Here is a 16,150-nt window from a genome sequence, read left to right as displayed (position 1 = left end):
AGAAACCATTGAATGTAGAAAAGCTTAGGTTTCAAGTGAGACCCAGGACTGTGCTATCCATCCCTTAGGGACTAAAAATGCTTAGTGAGCAGCTTCTTCTGCACACTAGGTTGAGAGAGTTGGAGAAGTTTTTTTCTTGAAGCCTCACATCTTTCACACTAACCCTCAGCCAGAGAGAAGCCTTTCTCCACACATCCCTGTTCATCCAGTCAGCTCCTGGATAGAAGCTCCAGGAAAGAACCCTAGCAACACTGACATGAACCAGGACTGACAAGCTGCTACTCAGGCTCTGTCACTGTAAACCAAGATCTAGGCTGGGTTAAGAGACCATTTTGCAATGCAGGGAAAAAGGGAAAGAAAACATGCAACGCCACCCCCACACCCACCTCCCAAAGGGGAATGAGAACCACTCATTTTGCAATTCCACTGGGCACTAAGACTTGCAAATTGCTTCCTACCTGTGACATCATATGAACCCTACAAAGCAAATGAGCTGCAGTCCCTGACTACATCACTCAAAGCTCTGTGCTCCAGTCAAGGAGGCACCCAAATGGCCTGTAGGTTTTTAATGTGTTTTCAGCCTATCCAACTTAATGAACTGCAGCTTGTAGTTGAGTAGGAGGGGTTGCTTGCCAATCATGCAGTTTCTTGAAAGAGGCTAACTCCACAAACGTCTTGTAAATTATCACAGAACAACTGGATAAGGCATAGGAGAGTGCCTGGATAAGGTGGAGGATGGTTCCATGGGCTTGACTTTGTTTATTAGTAATGAGGGCAACCTGCCCCTGATGCTTCATGCATCGTACCTATTGCTGCTTGGTACATAGGTCATAGATCTTCACACAGCACCCTTCCATGTTACCTCTGGCCCTGAAGGAGTCATTAAGTCTATGTCCTCAGCATTGAAAGCAAGAAACTCATAAAGGAAGGCAAATAGTTTGGAGGAGAGCCAAGAATGCCTCTTTGTTATTAATGTCCTTCCCACCAGCTGTGATAAGCCCTCTTTCCTATAGATCATAACATCCACATATGCAGTAACTAAAGCATAGTGGCATCCTGATACTTGATAACAGGTCTTCTTTTTCACCATATATTTGGGCTATAAGTCTTAGTTCCAAATTGTTTCTGTTGTAATAAATGCTGAAGCCCCTGTGTACCTGGTTCCATGTTTAATGAAGATTTCCCACCCATCCTGAGTGATGCATCAGACTCTTACATGAAATGTGGGGTTTCCATTAGTTCTAGACTGATCTTTTTCATTGTGTTTGTTTCCTCATACAGTAACTGATGAGCATCTGTGGGTCATCATCTGGCGAGATTGATGCCAGTGGTGTTTTCAAACCAGACTCCAGGATGGTTCAGAAATAGGACCTGCTACTCTTTCACATGTGCATTAAACAGCCTGGGTTCTGGTGTTCTTTTGAGAAGAGTCTCGACTGCATGGGGTGAATGTAAGTATAAGAAGCTAACCCAGAGTTAACTTCTCTGCTTCTTTCACTAATATCTTGGTAGCCACCACAGCTCTTAAACAAGTAGACCAGCCTGACTATACAGGGTCCAATAGCTTGGACAAGTCTAGTACACTGTAACTTCATGGGTCTAAATGTGTGGTTCTACACCCTTTGCAGTAACTTTTGTTTCACGGGCCTGTAGATGAAAAGGTTTGGAAGTATCCTGAAGTGCTATGGTTAGAACCAAAATCACTTGTCTTCAAAGTCTCAAAGATGGTTTGTGCAGACTCATTCCAGATTAGAGAATCACTGTCTTCATTTGTGACAGTACAACTGGACAACAACAAACATGACCTTCAGGGAGAATGACCTGAGCTTTCAACCAGTGTTGTACATGCAGCTGATGAGGTTTGTACCTGAGCCTCAGATGGCCAAAATATCAATGTGAAAGACAAATTCAACTTCTCAGATTAATCAACACTTGCAGAATCTTGGTGGAAAATAGAACCTAAGGACACTACAAATTATTTACCATGCAGCCATGAATCCCACTGGAGAGAATAATGATAGATAGTATGTGGTTAATCTGAACCACAAGGATGTGTGCAAATGGTCTAAGTTGGGGGTGATGTGGTGTGCTAACAGTGTATAAGAGAGGAGGTTATGCTCTCTTTCAAGATGAGTGCTTCTAAACTTATGGAGCATGATGTACTGTGGACTCTTCTGGATACATGCTGTCCATTGTATGTGGCATGAAGGATGTGTACAGGATATGAAGTGCATCATCCACAATTAAGTTAAACCCAGTGTCACAGACAGAACTTAGGATTCCTGCTCCTATTTTAAAACACCTTTGATAAATGATGACATATTAGAGTTTCAGAGGGATTATCTCAAAAGTGTAATTGTAAAACTTTCTGTGAAATAGCATTTCAGAGAATTCTGCTCCTACTGGTTAACTGCCACTATTCATTTCTCAATGTTATAGGTCTGGAACAGGTCATTATTAGACATACCTGTGTGGGGACAGTAAGAGCTGCTATCATACTTCAAGCTAAGAACCTTAAAGACTTCTCTAATTGCAACGAATGTAAAAATTGCCTACTTGGTAATGACCAAAGCTTTAAGAGCATTACGCTCAACAGCCATTCTACAGCCAAGGAAGCAATAGCATAGCCAGGTCAGTGATTTCCGAGACTAACAGTGAGTCAGAAACTTCATGTGTGAAGAAAACAATCCCCTGCTTCCCCAACCTGGTGCTGTCAAACCATGGCTTTTAAGCAGCAGCCTGAGAAGGATTGAGGGAAGGTGTTCAATTACTCACTGTTGTTGGTCAACTCTTTCTAAGCTTATGCTGACACAGAGGGGACATCTGTAAACACACAGGAAACCAATCACCATCATGTGATAGGGGTCTTCTTGTCCATCTGTCCATTCTGTGGAAGAAGCCTGGGGCTTACTTACTTGTAGGTCCTCAGCACAGTGCTTGACTCTTGGTGAATGCTACCCACCAGACAGATTAACCTGGCTCCCACTACTGTCATTTGTGTAGGTGAAAAACTGCTTGACATCTGCCTTTCATCTACTAAACTTTCCTGAGTATGCAGTGTGGACTGAGGCCTTTTTTTTTCTCTTTCAGATAGACATCCCTAGTCTTGAAAGCATTCTGTCAGCCATTCTCAAGGACCAACCTTGTAGCAGCCAAATTGACTACTGAGTCTCATTTGCCCTTTGCCTTGTAGCTGTTGTCACAGATGAATGAAATTACAGGCCTGGAATGTAACTCAGGTGGGTGTTCAGTGTCCAGTGTAGGGGAATACCATGGCTGGGGGGAAGACTGGAGGAGTGGATGGTTCATGGAGCACACTCATAGAGGCAGGAAGAGTGGGATAGGATAGGGGGGTTCCTAAGGGGAGGCCTAGAAATAGAAAATATTTGAAATGCAAACAAAACATATCCAATTTTTAAAAGGAATTAAAAAAATAAACCAGATTCACTTCAGACTGACCTTCAAAGTCATTGGCCTCTTTTCATGTTTCACCCAATGGCTTATTATTCAGATTTTCTTATTGTGCTGCAACTATGATCTTGGGAAGCATCTGGTGTCTCTGATTCACAGTCAGTTCTCTATTGTTACACACTTTTTGCGTTACCTCCATCCCCTGGGCCTTATTCATATCCTCAAACCTCTCTAAATTTGGGGACTTCTAATATTTGGGGAAACTGAGTGACAAAAATCAATGTATGTTGAGCACTTGCCTGGTGTCCAGTGCATAGGGATCTATGGGTTTATAGATCTGATAAGCCTCTGGGAGGTACTTTTGAAAAGCAACAGTACGGGCTTAGGTCCCCCTTGTAACCTCACTTAACATTGCCAACTTTGTGGGCTCTATACTGCTGCTCTGAGACGAGCTGGAAACTCCTGAAATAGAGGTCCAATGTCCCATTAACTTTGTCATTGTCAGGATACTACTGGGAGTCGGTTTGATGGAAAAATCCTCTCAAGAATATTCACAGAGTCAATGCTTCTTGTGGAGTATCAGAATGAAGTACCAAGTTCAAGGATTGTTCTGCATGAACTTCCCTAAGCCATCAAAGTGGAGCAAGAAGAAAGCCAGGCAGAAGGCATCTATTACCATCACTCTCAGGACCTTTCCTGAGGACAGGGTAACTTGGTTTGGTAGAAGAAGGGAGGTCCTGAGAGATCTGGCCCTCATCTTCTCAGAGAAGGGGCCAGGTGTACTGGGAAAATGTGGGTGACGGGGGAGTATTGAGCAGCATGTAAAGTGAATAAGTAAAAATTATATTCATACAGAAATTATATTACATTCTTTAACAGAATGGGAAAATGTATTGCTCTACTAACTCTGGGGTGGATACACTGGCAAACACTTTAACATCTAGAGTGACTAGATGTTGTACAGCAGGATACCTTTGTCATTTACATATACTATGTACATAGCAAAGATAAATAAAATGGAGGACTTGCAGCCCAATGGTCCATTGTTCCCCTCACATCCAAGTGACTCTGCTCACCTTTTCCAGAACTCTTGAGGCCCCTGTTCACCCAGGTCTCAGGGCTCATCCAAAATGCAGTCCTGAACCAGCTCTGGCCAAATGTTCCTGGGTTTCTGGCAGATGTCTGCCTCAGGCTGCAGAGGCACTAAAGGGCCAGACATGGCCTTCAGAGAGCAGGCATTCATTCAGCCATTCCAGGCCTTCTGCCACCCAAATGCAGACTTATGCAGAGTCCTGTCATCTGAAAAACAATCTCTTAGGTAATCCAAAAATGGGATGTCATCCTATAGTCGTGATGTGTTGGGTAGACCATACAAGTTTACTAACATCTCTATGACTGTTTTCCTGACTTGAAATTGAATTTTGGGATGGATCATCTGTGCAGTGGTTGCTAAGAATAAAATCATTGACTAACATGACTAATACAGCTTTACATAGCATGGGTTTAACATTCTAGGTGCAGTGTAATTAGCTGCAAGAATTAAAAACAAAAACCAAACCAAACAACAGAAATACTAACCACAACAATTTTAAATAAAAACTGTTGAGTGCTGGGATGAAAGGCATGTATTAACAATGAACAGCTTTGTAGGTATTCATAATATAAAACAAATAGACATACCATCCTATTACAGTTCTAAGAGTTACAGCAGAGATTGCTGTGTGATATTGTGTGCTGCTTCCTTTCCCCAGATAGCTCAGGCCTCCAGTCCTGTACCAGGTGTGCTGGACATAAGAGTAGCCTAGTTGACCTGCCTGCTGCCATGGCATGATTCTGCAGGAACCCCTCTTTTGGTAAAAAGGAGTCTGAATCCAGTTGGCCCCTTGTTGGGGCATCCAGGAACCTTTAGGTCAAGAAACAACCAAGACACCATCAGTGAAGGTTCAAAAGAGAAATCACATTGGGAAAACATGTGCCTTAATAAAAAGAAAAGGCCCTCAAACTTCTAATGCATCAACAATCTTCCCCTCTTCTGTTGAGCTTTACATGGTGATATTGTGTGCCTCAAGGTGGTAGTCAAAGGCACATGTCACCCTGAAAAATCCATACATGACTTCACTTTTACATCTGTGATGTTATGTAGCATTATAGCACAGATTTAGCACATCCAGGATAAGAATGCAGAAGCCACAGATGAGGATGCCAAAAGGACTCCCTCCTGAAATTATGGATCCATTACAATTGACCTCAGGCCATTCCACTCCATGCCTAGCCTCCTGATTCTTATGTGTGCTATGAGTACAGTGTCATGGTACAACCCCCAACATCTTCATGCCTGGACTTGGGAATTGAGGAAGACAGTTATTGGAGAAGTGACAGCTATGTGGCTACAATATAGTAGTGCACAGTCCAGGTTGACCTTTGCTCACTGATGGCCACCTATATAATTGTCTAGTTGTATTTGAGAAAGAAAGGATGTGCACGTTAATATTTTGAAGAAGTAAAAGAAAGTTTACAATTTTAAATTTCCCCTGTAGTTGAGCCCCTATGTTCCAAAGAAATGGGAGCTCTCCTTGTAAAAGATAGGATTGTAAACTGGAGATTTTGTGAAACACATGCATGTGTATATGGAAACAATGCCCACTATGAAGGAATGGACATTAAGAAAATACTATCCATGTTTTATACAGTTAAAGGTATAGGAGAAAGATATTGGCCTCTGGGGAAAAGGGAAAACCCGGGGCAGCGGTCTGTATTTCACATGAATTGAATCAGGTGGTATATTTATTATTGAGAACAATTTCCATGGTCTCTAGAGATTTGGGTGCTAATTTTTTTTTACCCATGTCTGAGTCCAAACCAATTCTTTTCATTTGAAGAAATTGACTTGTCATGAAGCAGAGAGAAATCTCTAACTTTGGATAGAGAGGTTGCCAAAGGGTATTCCCTGGGTCATATGAGAGGATCCAGGAATGGACACCCCAGAAATTGGACAATTTGGGGACAGCTAGTTAGCAGGTAGGTCATGGCAGTTCTCAGTGACATCATCAGGAATGCCTTCCTTGGACATTCTCTTGTATCTAGGAAAGAAGTAGAATCTTCTGTGATGTCACCTGTGTTGTGGTGACAACAACTGCCTGTGGGATATTTCTTCAGTGCCTTTTGGGTTCACAAACAGACATGTTTTCCAAGCTGCTTAGGCTATTTCGGAAAGAGAATGGCGATCAAGGAGAGACCACACCAACTAAGAAAGAAGCTGGCCTCCTGTCTTGTAAGAAAGGAAGACTGCAATCATTCTGGGGAAGGCACAGTGAGTCCTCGGTAGAGTTGGGGAACTTTCTGGAAGAAATAGGCTTGAGCTGGGCCTTCCAGGGATATGCCTTACAAGCTGGAGTTTTGGAATTTCTTAATGGTAGAACAAGAGTCAAGAATTTCTGATTATTAGTTTGACAGAGAGCCAGGTACTGACAAGCCTGCAGCTACTTTTCTGGGAGCTATTTAATTTCATTTTGAGTGACAAAGAAGGCCAGGAGGAAGAACTATGAGATTAACAGTGTGTCCATTCATGGTAGGAGTTGAAGCCCTTCATCCTCTAGATTACTACAGGTTAAAGGAGTCTCTGAGGACAAAAACAGAGAAGGATGTGACCCTGGTCATGTGTGGAGTCTCAGACACTTTGGGTTTCAACATACATGATTAGACCTTGATGGTGCTAAGCAATATGAACTCCAGGATTTACCTGCATCACATCTGATATGAGCTGACAAAGATCCCTAAGTCTTTATGTCTGAGGCAGCTTATGGATTTCAGTGCATCATACTCTCTGTAATAGAGAGTGTGGCATATGTATGATGATGGTGGTTGGGAAGAGGGATATAGCTGAGCACAACAGCTCAAAGATTGCTTTTCTGCTCCTTCTGGGATTCACCCTGTCTCTAGCTTTTCCTCTCCCTCACCATTCTTTTTGAAACTCAGAATTGTCTCTGCTGCCCCTGGGCCACCCACTCTGCAAATTCATTTGTGTTTATTTATCTCCAGGCTCTGCTAGGCAAACATCATCCCAGAATTCCACCATCAGTAACTGGAAAGAGATGACAAGATTGGAAGAACTGAAATTGAAGATCAAGAAGAGGAGCTTTGAGGAGGAAGAAATTAGTCAAATGCTGAACCTGTACAATTATAATGATTTGAACTACAGGTAGTAATTATGCTCAGTCCCCTGTTGACTGTATTGTGCCCTCTCTATTAACCCAAGATTTCCTCTCATCAAATGAGTGTGTCACCTCTAATCATGCATGTTAGAAAGCCCTGACAGGTAGTGAGAAGTAGGATACTTGACCTTGAGGTACTTGGAGTTTGATTGCTTCTGTCCACAGCTGGAAGGCCCTGGTCAGATTTGCTGCCTTTCAGTGTGTAAATGAAATGCCTGCAGGTCATCACTGCTTTCCTCTGAGTTTGGTCCTTATACTCTGAGACTATGGCACCTCCCTGGATTTAGTTGGCATTCTAATTGTGTTTGTGGGTGGGTTGGTGTGTATGTGTGTGAATGTAGTTGTGTTTGTGCTGTTCAGGATCTGAGGCTCTGGGACCTTTGATGGGGTTTGAGGATTTGTCTGATGCACAGTTTGCAGGTCATGATAGTGTTGAGTCCATAGAGGCCCAAATGGCTCCACAGGGTACTTTGCTCCTTGTGTTTGCACTGGTGTCACATAGGAATCTCCTGGGGGAGGAAGTGTTATTAAGAATCTCCCCTGTAAATACTAATCTTGTCCTCTGAGAATTCATGTAACAATAGGAACTAAGTATTGATATTCCTGCTTTAAAAATAAAAGTAATCAGAGATAACTGGTGGGCCCAAGCTGTGGCAGAGACTAGGAGAAACTTCTCACAGAACTAGTGTATTCCTTCAGGCTCACACGAGATGCTCTTGGAGGTCTGCTCCCTCCGTTTGCTCCCCTGGCTCTGCTGTCCTGTGCCAATGATTATAAGTTTAATCAGCACCAATAGGCCCCATGTCCAAAGAGCAAGGATGTGGCATATATTATTGGCTGGGGTAGTCCAGGATACAGCCGTTCTGCACATGACCCTTACAGAAATATTTGCTCTGTGTGCCATGCCCTAACACAGGATGAACATCGAATTCAACATCATTAAAAGAAACCACGAAAAGACCATTATGAATATCCAGAAAATGACAGAGTCAGTAATTGATGCCATGGAGAAATACAAGGAGCTCATTGAAGAAAACCATTCCTACAGGTGAGTGACTGACACAGCTGAGACCTCAGCACTGGGCAGGGAATGCTTCTGTCCTTCTAGGACTTTGAACAAAAGTAAGGGCTCTGGTTCTATACTGTTTCTTAACAGGAAACCTGCCTTGAGGCAAGAGTCATGGATTTGTACCTCTTGCACTCAGGTGTCCTAAGTCTGAAGAGTGTGTAAGTGTATAAGTTTGTAAGACCTTTCAATCTTTATTCTTCCAAATTCAGGATCCTCTACATAGAAAATATTTTCACCTCAATGGAAATATCAAGCAACACTGAACCTCTATGGCTCTGACAATATATTTAAAGATCTGGGATCCATGACAAAAATGGAAAGAGTGTATTCCTGTTGGATCTTCTCTCCTCTGTCAGAGGGGAATTGCCCTCTACCTGCTGATGGTTTTCTAGTACCAGGGACATATAAGCACCCATGAGGAACATTTCATCTTCCTTGATCGACATAAACCCACTTGCTATCAGGCCTTACAGAAGTACTTTCAGTCTGGGGGAATGTGGCTGGTCTCTGGATGTGACCTGCCTCTACATCGTTCAGACCAGGACAAGATCTCCCACCAAGAAAACTGCTGTATGAGGTGCACTGAGTGTGTGCAGCAAATGCACCACTATGGCATCTCATCCCTAATCACCATGACAATCGTGGGCTGCAGTTTCTCTTTATATTGCTTTCTTTGGCATGAATAGGCCTTAATTTCATCTAGCCACTAGCCCAGCAAGAATGCACATTTGAAGGAATTCAGGGCAGTGCTGAGGCACATCAAGAACTGCTGGGCATCAGGGAAGAGTAAGAGTGTACATTTTTCTTGCCCTGATGAAGAATAACTTCATGGATATCTGTCAACAAACTTGCAGACTTTGAGCCAAAAACTGTAACATGTCTTATGCTCAGTCTTGGGAGGACATATCCTTCAAACACAGACTCCAAAAAGAGAAGACCTGCTTACATTTCTCTTGAAAAGATTATTTCCATCAATAACTGCTTTCCTACTATGTTGCCAAGGCCAGCCACAGGCTGTAAGTCTGTGCTGCAAAATTAGCAGCCAAAGAATGCTACTTCCCACAGTTCTGAAGTTTAGATTTTGGTTTGAGTTTTTCTAACTTTGGTTATTTGTTTTATCTTGTTTTCATTTGAAGTTTGTTATTGATTTATTGTTGTTTTGTTCTTGTAATTGATTTGATATTTTGATAAGCCTATACACATATTGACAGTACATATTGACTGCTTGGTTTCAGTCACTTTTGAGTAAATTGAATGTAGTCTTATGAATGAAAGAGTGATCTTTTAACTCTTCACTTATAAGAACTTTCTTTATTCAGGTGTGGTGTCACCATGTTGAAATTCCACACCTATTAGACAGAGATGGATGTCTAAATTCTCCCAGGGCTTGGGCTTTTTAATTACTTCCTGGTCTAGTCTGTCCAGGTCAGCGAACAGGGTCTATCTAGCAAGAGAGAGAGTGTTGGGATTGAGGGGCAAGAGGCACAGAGAATGGAGACAAGACTGAGACTCTGATGAAGTCCCATTTATTGCAAGGAAATTCTGGGTACTCATATCCTTTACCAGGTGGCTTACAGGCATGGACAAGCAGAGGAACACAGCTGAAGGTGCTTTTCATGTGAGCCTTGCAGCTGGGGACAATAAACAGCAAAACAAGATATGTAAGCAAAACAAGATGTTTATCAGAGTGTGCTCAGCTGTTGTAGGCTGTTTGCAAAACAAGTCTCTTGTGTTGCTATATTGCTCAAATGGTTGCAAAGAGGGTAGCCACTTTTTGCTAGTAGTTGGCTCCCAATAACTTTCCAGCCAGACTGAGATACAAAGGTGTTGGGAGCCCACCCCTAGCAGAAAGCAGCTATTCTCTTTGCAGCCTTCTTGGGCCATATATATGTAGGTTGATCCTTGTCCACCCTAAATAAAGACTTGATTTTCTAGGCTGATATTTTTGCAAGCAGCCCACAACCACTGAGCACACTCTGAGAATCATGTTGTTTTCCTCAGACATACCCTGGACTTGTTGTTTAGTGTCCCCAGCTGCTAGGTACTTGTGGTTGAGTGTCTCCAGCTGCACTCCCCTGCTTGTGCTTATATACCCATAATTGCTTTTCAATAAAAGAGACTTGATCAGAAAACTGTCTTGTCTTCATTCTTTGCATCTCTTGTCCCTGAATCCCCACTTTCTTCCTTGTAGAACCCATTGATTGACCCTCATGGCATGTCACTGGGCAGGCAATATGGGGCAGTGAGAACAAGAGGCTCCTTGAGGGACATTATTGAAAGAAGGGTCTTCGACAGGAAATTCAAAAGTGTAACAAAGGTGGTCTCTGCTGGAACCTGCTGTACTGACACTGTTAAGTCATAGTATGAGAATGGGGCAAGAAATAAGTCAGCATGACCTATATGTGGAATAGATGAGAAATGCTTTAAAGACGAAAGGAGTAAGGGTGAAATTCAGCATTTGTTGTCATTTTTTGATTTCATTAAAGACTTAGGTCTGTGGATTCCTCAAGAAAGAACTATTGATGAGAAAAGATGGCATAGAGTTGGAGATGCACTTAAAGAATTTTACAGGCCATTTGGGCCTGAGAAGGTCCCAGTTACTGCCTTTACATAATGGAACTTGATAAATGAAATGATCTCACAAAGTGTCTGTCTATAGTGGTAGTTGTTGAAGAGGGTGAAAAAAATTAAAAGACAGTGAAAAGAAAGAAAAAAGAAAGGAAAGAAAAAAGGTTGATTCTTCCAAGGAAGATATAGATTTAATTTCTCTAGATAGTGATGATGATCAGGGAGGGACCTCTCCAAGGTCATCCAGTAGGCCCCAAAATTTGGATCAGACTTTAGAGACAGAGAATCCAAGGGGGAACGAAGCCAAACCAAATAGAGTCCCTCAACCCAAAGAGAGAAATGACTTAGCAGTTCAAAGAAAAAAGATAAAATGCATATACCCAAAATTAAAATCCAAAATAAGACCAAAGGATGATAACTATTTGTCTGAGTCAGACTCGGATAAGTTGAACTCAGGTACTGAGTCACCTTCAATGGTGTTCTTATTCTTCCCCACTGCTTTGACCAGCCATGTCTTTTGTGCTTCCACATGAACTTTAAAATTGTTTTCTAATTCTGTGAAGAATCAAAATTGGCACCTTATTCACATTGTATTTTGTTTATAGATTACTTTTCATAGAATGATCATTTTCACAATATTAATCTTACCAATTTCCAGTTGTGGGAGATCGTTCTATATTCTAGTGTGGTCTTCAATTTCTTCAGTGTTTTAGTGTTCATTTCAGATGTCTTTTATGTCCTTGGTTAGGTTTACTCCAAAATATTCTCTACTTTGTGCTGATGTGAATGGTTTTGTTTCCTTGATTTTTTCCTCAGTATATTTATCATTGTTACATATGCTGGCTAGTTTATGGTCAACATGTCATAAGCTAGAATCAGTTGGGAAGAAAGACCCTCAGTTGAGAAAATGCCTCCATAAAAGTGGCCGACAGGCAACTCAGACTGTTTCCTGAATAATTATTGATATGGATGGGTCTGGCCCACTGTGTGTGTTGCCAACCCTAGGCATTGTTCTGAGCTGTAAAAGAAAGTAGGCTTGATGAGGAGTGAGCCAATAAGCATTGTCCCTCCATAACATCTGCTTCTGTTTCTGCTTCCATGTTTCTGCCAATGTTTAGAACATAGTCTTCATGCTGATTTCCAGGCAAATGAATGTTGTTGAAGAAGCAGAACCTAAACATAACAAGTGGATCATAACCACCACATAATACAGTATCATGATTTCAAAGTGAGCATCACAGCAAAGTGGTCACCACAGGAGGTCACAACAACATGTGGTCGTAATTATCTTTAGAAGAAACAACGGCATTTTTGCCATTTTGGAACAGGCATAGTACACAGCCCTTTGAGTTAAGGTTATTTATTAGGTATAGGAAATTCGAGAAATGTATTTAATCATAAGCAGCAATGAACATAATATTTCTTTAGTATAAAATTGTTTTCAAGCCTAAGATGGAGGCAGGCTGGTTTATCAATATTATCTAAATGGCTATTTGTTTTCTAGGAGAGATTTGAAAGGGTGTGATTTCAGATACAAGGAGAGGGAGAGAGGGTCTTAGAAGAGCTGGTGGAGCTGAAAACAATAAGTATTGTATGAAAAAAACATTTTCAATAAATGAAAACTAGAAAAAGGAAGAAAAACTGGCTGCATTCTTTCAATTTGAAATTTGAGTGAAGCTAACTTCAAAAATAAAAGATGAATTAATATGGCAAAAGAAATTCTAAGACTGCATGAAATGATCTGTAGTGACCACATTTAATGAGGTTTACAGTGAGAATTAGAAGTAAAATGTAGAGCAAATAGACGTAGAAAAGTGTGTGAGAAAATCTAAGGATTAAGACTAAGTGGTAATTATTAAAGAAACAAGTGCAGTTAAGAAACCTAACAGCAAAACCCTGAAAGTTTGAAGTGGTGGGTAACACACTGCACCCCCAACATTAAAATCAGAGGACAGTAGGTGGTTTGCTCTTTCCTTCAACCATGTAGGTATAAGGGAAAAAACTCTAGAGAGTTGGCAAAAACAACTTTACTTGTTGAGCCAACAAACCACCTGATCACCTCAGTCACAGAACTGAAGAAGCTCTGAACCTATACTGAAGTTCATGTGTATATCTGTCCATCACTCATAAAGAGGTGATTCTTTTTACTCTCGGTTTTGACAATACCAGTCTTGAGATGCACAGGATTACTTCCTCCTCAGTCTTAGAAGTCACACTGTTTAGGGGAGATTCACCAGAATCAGTTACTCATCTGAAGAAACATTTTCTAATATACTGTGGGATCTACTATGGTAAAAGTGCAACATCTATTTGTAGGGGACAGTTCTGATGTTAAGGTCCTGTTCTCAATTGTTTGTTGACCTGTCAGTAAAAAATGCCATGGGCTAATTGCAGAGCAGATGGTACAGGTCATTGGAAGAAATGCAGACCAAAGGAAGGGGCATAAGAATTGGAGAAAAAAGAACAACGCAACAGTGTGAGGTATCAAAAAATGGCCACAGAGTCTGCTCCTACAGGCAGGTGGTCAGGGGCATTTAGCAGGGAACAGATGTGACTGAAAGGCTAAAATGTAAGGGAGGTGGACGAGGTAGAAATAAATTGACAAAGACACCCTTTTCCAGTCTGAAGATATTAAAACCCCTGGAGACAAGTAGAAAATGAACAACAGTGTGTGTGTGTGTGTGTGTGTGTGTGTGTGTGTGTGTGTGTGTGTGTGTGTCTGTCTGTCTGTCTGTCTGTGTTTTAGCCTCAGATTTAAGGGAAGCTGGGAGGGTCCTGGTATCAGAGTCACTTCCCAGAGTAAAGCCTGAAGGTAGAGCAAAGGTACAGGCAACATCTACCATCCCTTTCACTTGCTAGCCTTTAATGGAAATATTCACCCCACAGTCCTGTGTCCTCTGCTGCAGGCTCCATCCCTCTGGGCTTGTTGGAAGCTTAATCTAAACAGTTTTGATGGCACTTCAACATGATTTATTTACCACTTCTACCACTCACAGTGTTCTCAATTCTGCATTTCATCTGATAAAGTCTAATCTGCACTGTCATGCAGGATGAGACATGAGAGATATGCTCCAACCCTGACAATAAGAGATCCTGAGGCATGATAAAAAACCCACTCTAATACCCTACCTGGAGGCCTCAGAGTTTAAACATTGAACATGCCTGCCCCAAGTATAGGTCTCAAGAATCTTCTCTCCTTGGTTGGGTGTGATCCAGTGCAGCTGATACAGCACACAAATAAGGAGAAAAGTCCAGGCAGGGGCTAGATATATGGCTGATTCATTTGATAATTTGTTTTTCAGAGGACCTTAAGAGTGATGATTAACAATCCTCTGTCACTTCAGTTCCAGGTGGAATCCACTGACCTCTTCTGGCCTTGAGAGAATTGCATGCATGTAGTATACAGACACACAGCAGGTAAAACACCCATACATATAAAAGAAATAATGCAAAAACAGAAACAACACCCTAACCAAATTTAAAAAAAAAAAACATCAAATACATTGTCCAGGCCAAGAGAACAAAATCATCATCAGTAGAACAATAACACCACCAAAACAAAACAAACAAACAAACGAACAAAAACACAACATCTCCCAATAGGTCTTGGAATTCATGATCTCTGCTGTGCAGTTATAAGTGATGCTACCTTCCAAGGAAACAAGAGGCATACAGCTCTGTGGTTAATAATTTCTTTGATACTCCCTTAGTAAATAATGTTATTTCTTGGGATATATTAGAGAAAGACTCCTATGTTTCTCCTCTGTGTTTTCATCAAGAGCATCTACAGAGTAGTCCATTTTAACATAGCTGAATTTATGACCACAAAGATACAGCATGGATGTGTTTTTCAGCATGAATTTGGGATCCACAAAGTGTGTCACACTATCCACATCATAAACACAATTCTTTGTGTAGCTCTGACTGGTTGGGAACTAGTAACGAAGCGTAAGCCACATTACACTTGAAGAGGTCCATTCCTACCTGATACTTCTACTGTTACAAGACTGTGAAACACACATGAAGACTGATGGTTTTTATGAGATAAAAATTAGAGATTACGTTTTTATTCATAAAAATATATTAATTTTTTTAATACCAGCTTAAAGTGGAGGAGTCAAAGTATACTGTACACAGCCTTAGCAAAACAGCAAATTATAGTAACAAAAAATAATAACAAAACTTCAAATGAAAAGAAAGAAAACCATGTACTCAAGGCAAGCAAAATTCTAACCAAAACCAAAACACAATAATTAAGCTAAGCAGCATTCCCTTGCTATAGAATTTGTTGCACTAACCTATAGCCTGTTGCTGGCCTTGGAAATATAGTACAAAGGCAGTCAGCAATGGTAACAATCTCTTCAAGATGAATGTAGGTATGCCCCATTGGGGTGGGGGTTTGCTGTTGGACAATTTCTTCCAAGGCAAAGCATGAGTCATATTACAGACAATACCTCAAAGTCTTTAAAATTTGCTTGAGTGATCTCCCTGAAATTATTGTTGATGATCCATGAGGACAAGCAAAAATTTACATTCTTGGGCTCCTCCTGGATGACCAACAGATCTTGATGTCCCTCAGCACTTCTGAAGCCTTCCATACATGCACTCTTGCTGGACCAGAGGCTAGACAAAATAAAGGCCTTGTGACATATAGGAACCCAAAGAAAGGAAGAAAATGCAGCCCAAGTTTGCCATGGATATAGGAATGAGATGCAATGGTGGTTCATTGCTTTGCACACTCAGTGCTCCTGGTGAAGAGTTGTGTCTGAGGGAGATCTTGACCTGTACTGGGCCCTATTTGAGCTTCTGGTGGAATATTTTGGACCTAGGGGAAGAAGAGTCAAAGGCCTTGTAAGAGCCTGTCATGTCAGTTATCCAGCAAACACCAGGC

The sequence above is a fragment of the Arvicanthis niloticus genome, chromosome 2 (genome assembly GCF_011762505.2).
Source record: "Arvicanthis niloticus isolate mArvNil1 chromosome 2, mArvNil1.pat.X, whole genome shotgun sequence".
Taxonomy (NCBI): Eukaryota; Metazoa; Chordata; class Mammalia; order Rodentia; family Muridae; genus Arvicanthis; species Arvicanthis niloticus.
The sequence above is the reverse complement of the archived record's forward strand: the minus strand, read 5'-3'. Positions refer to the sequence as shown.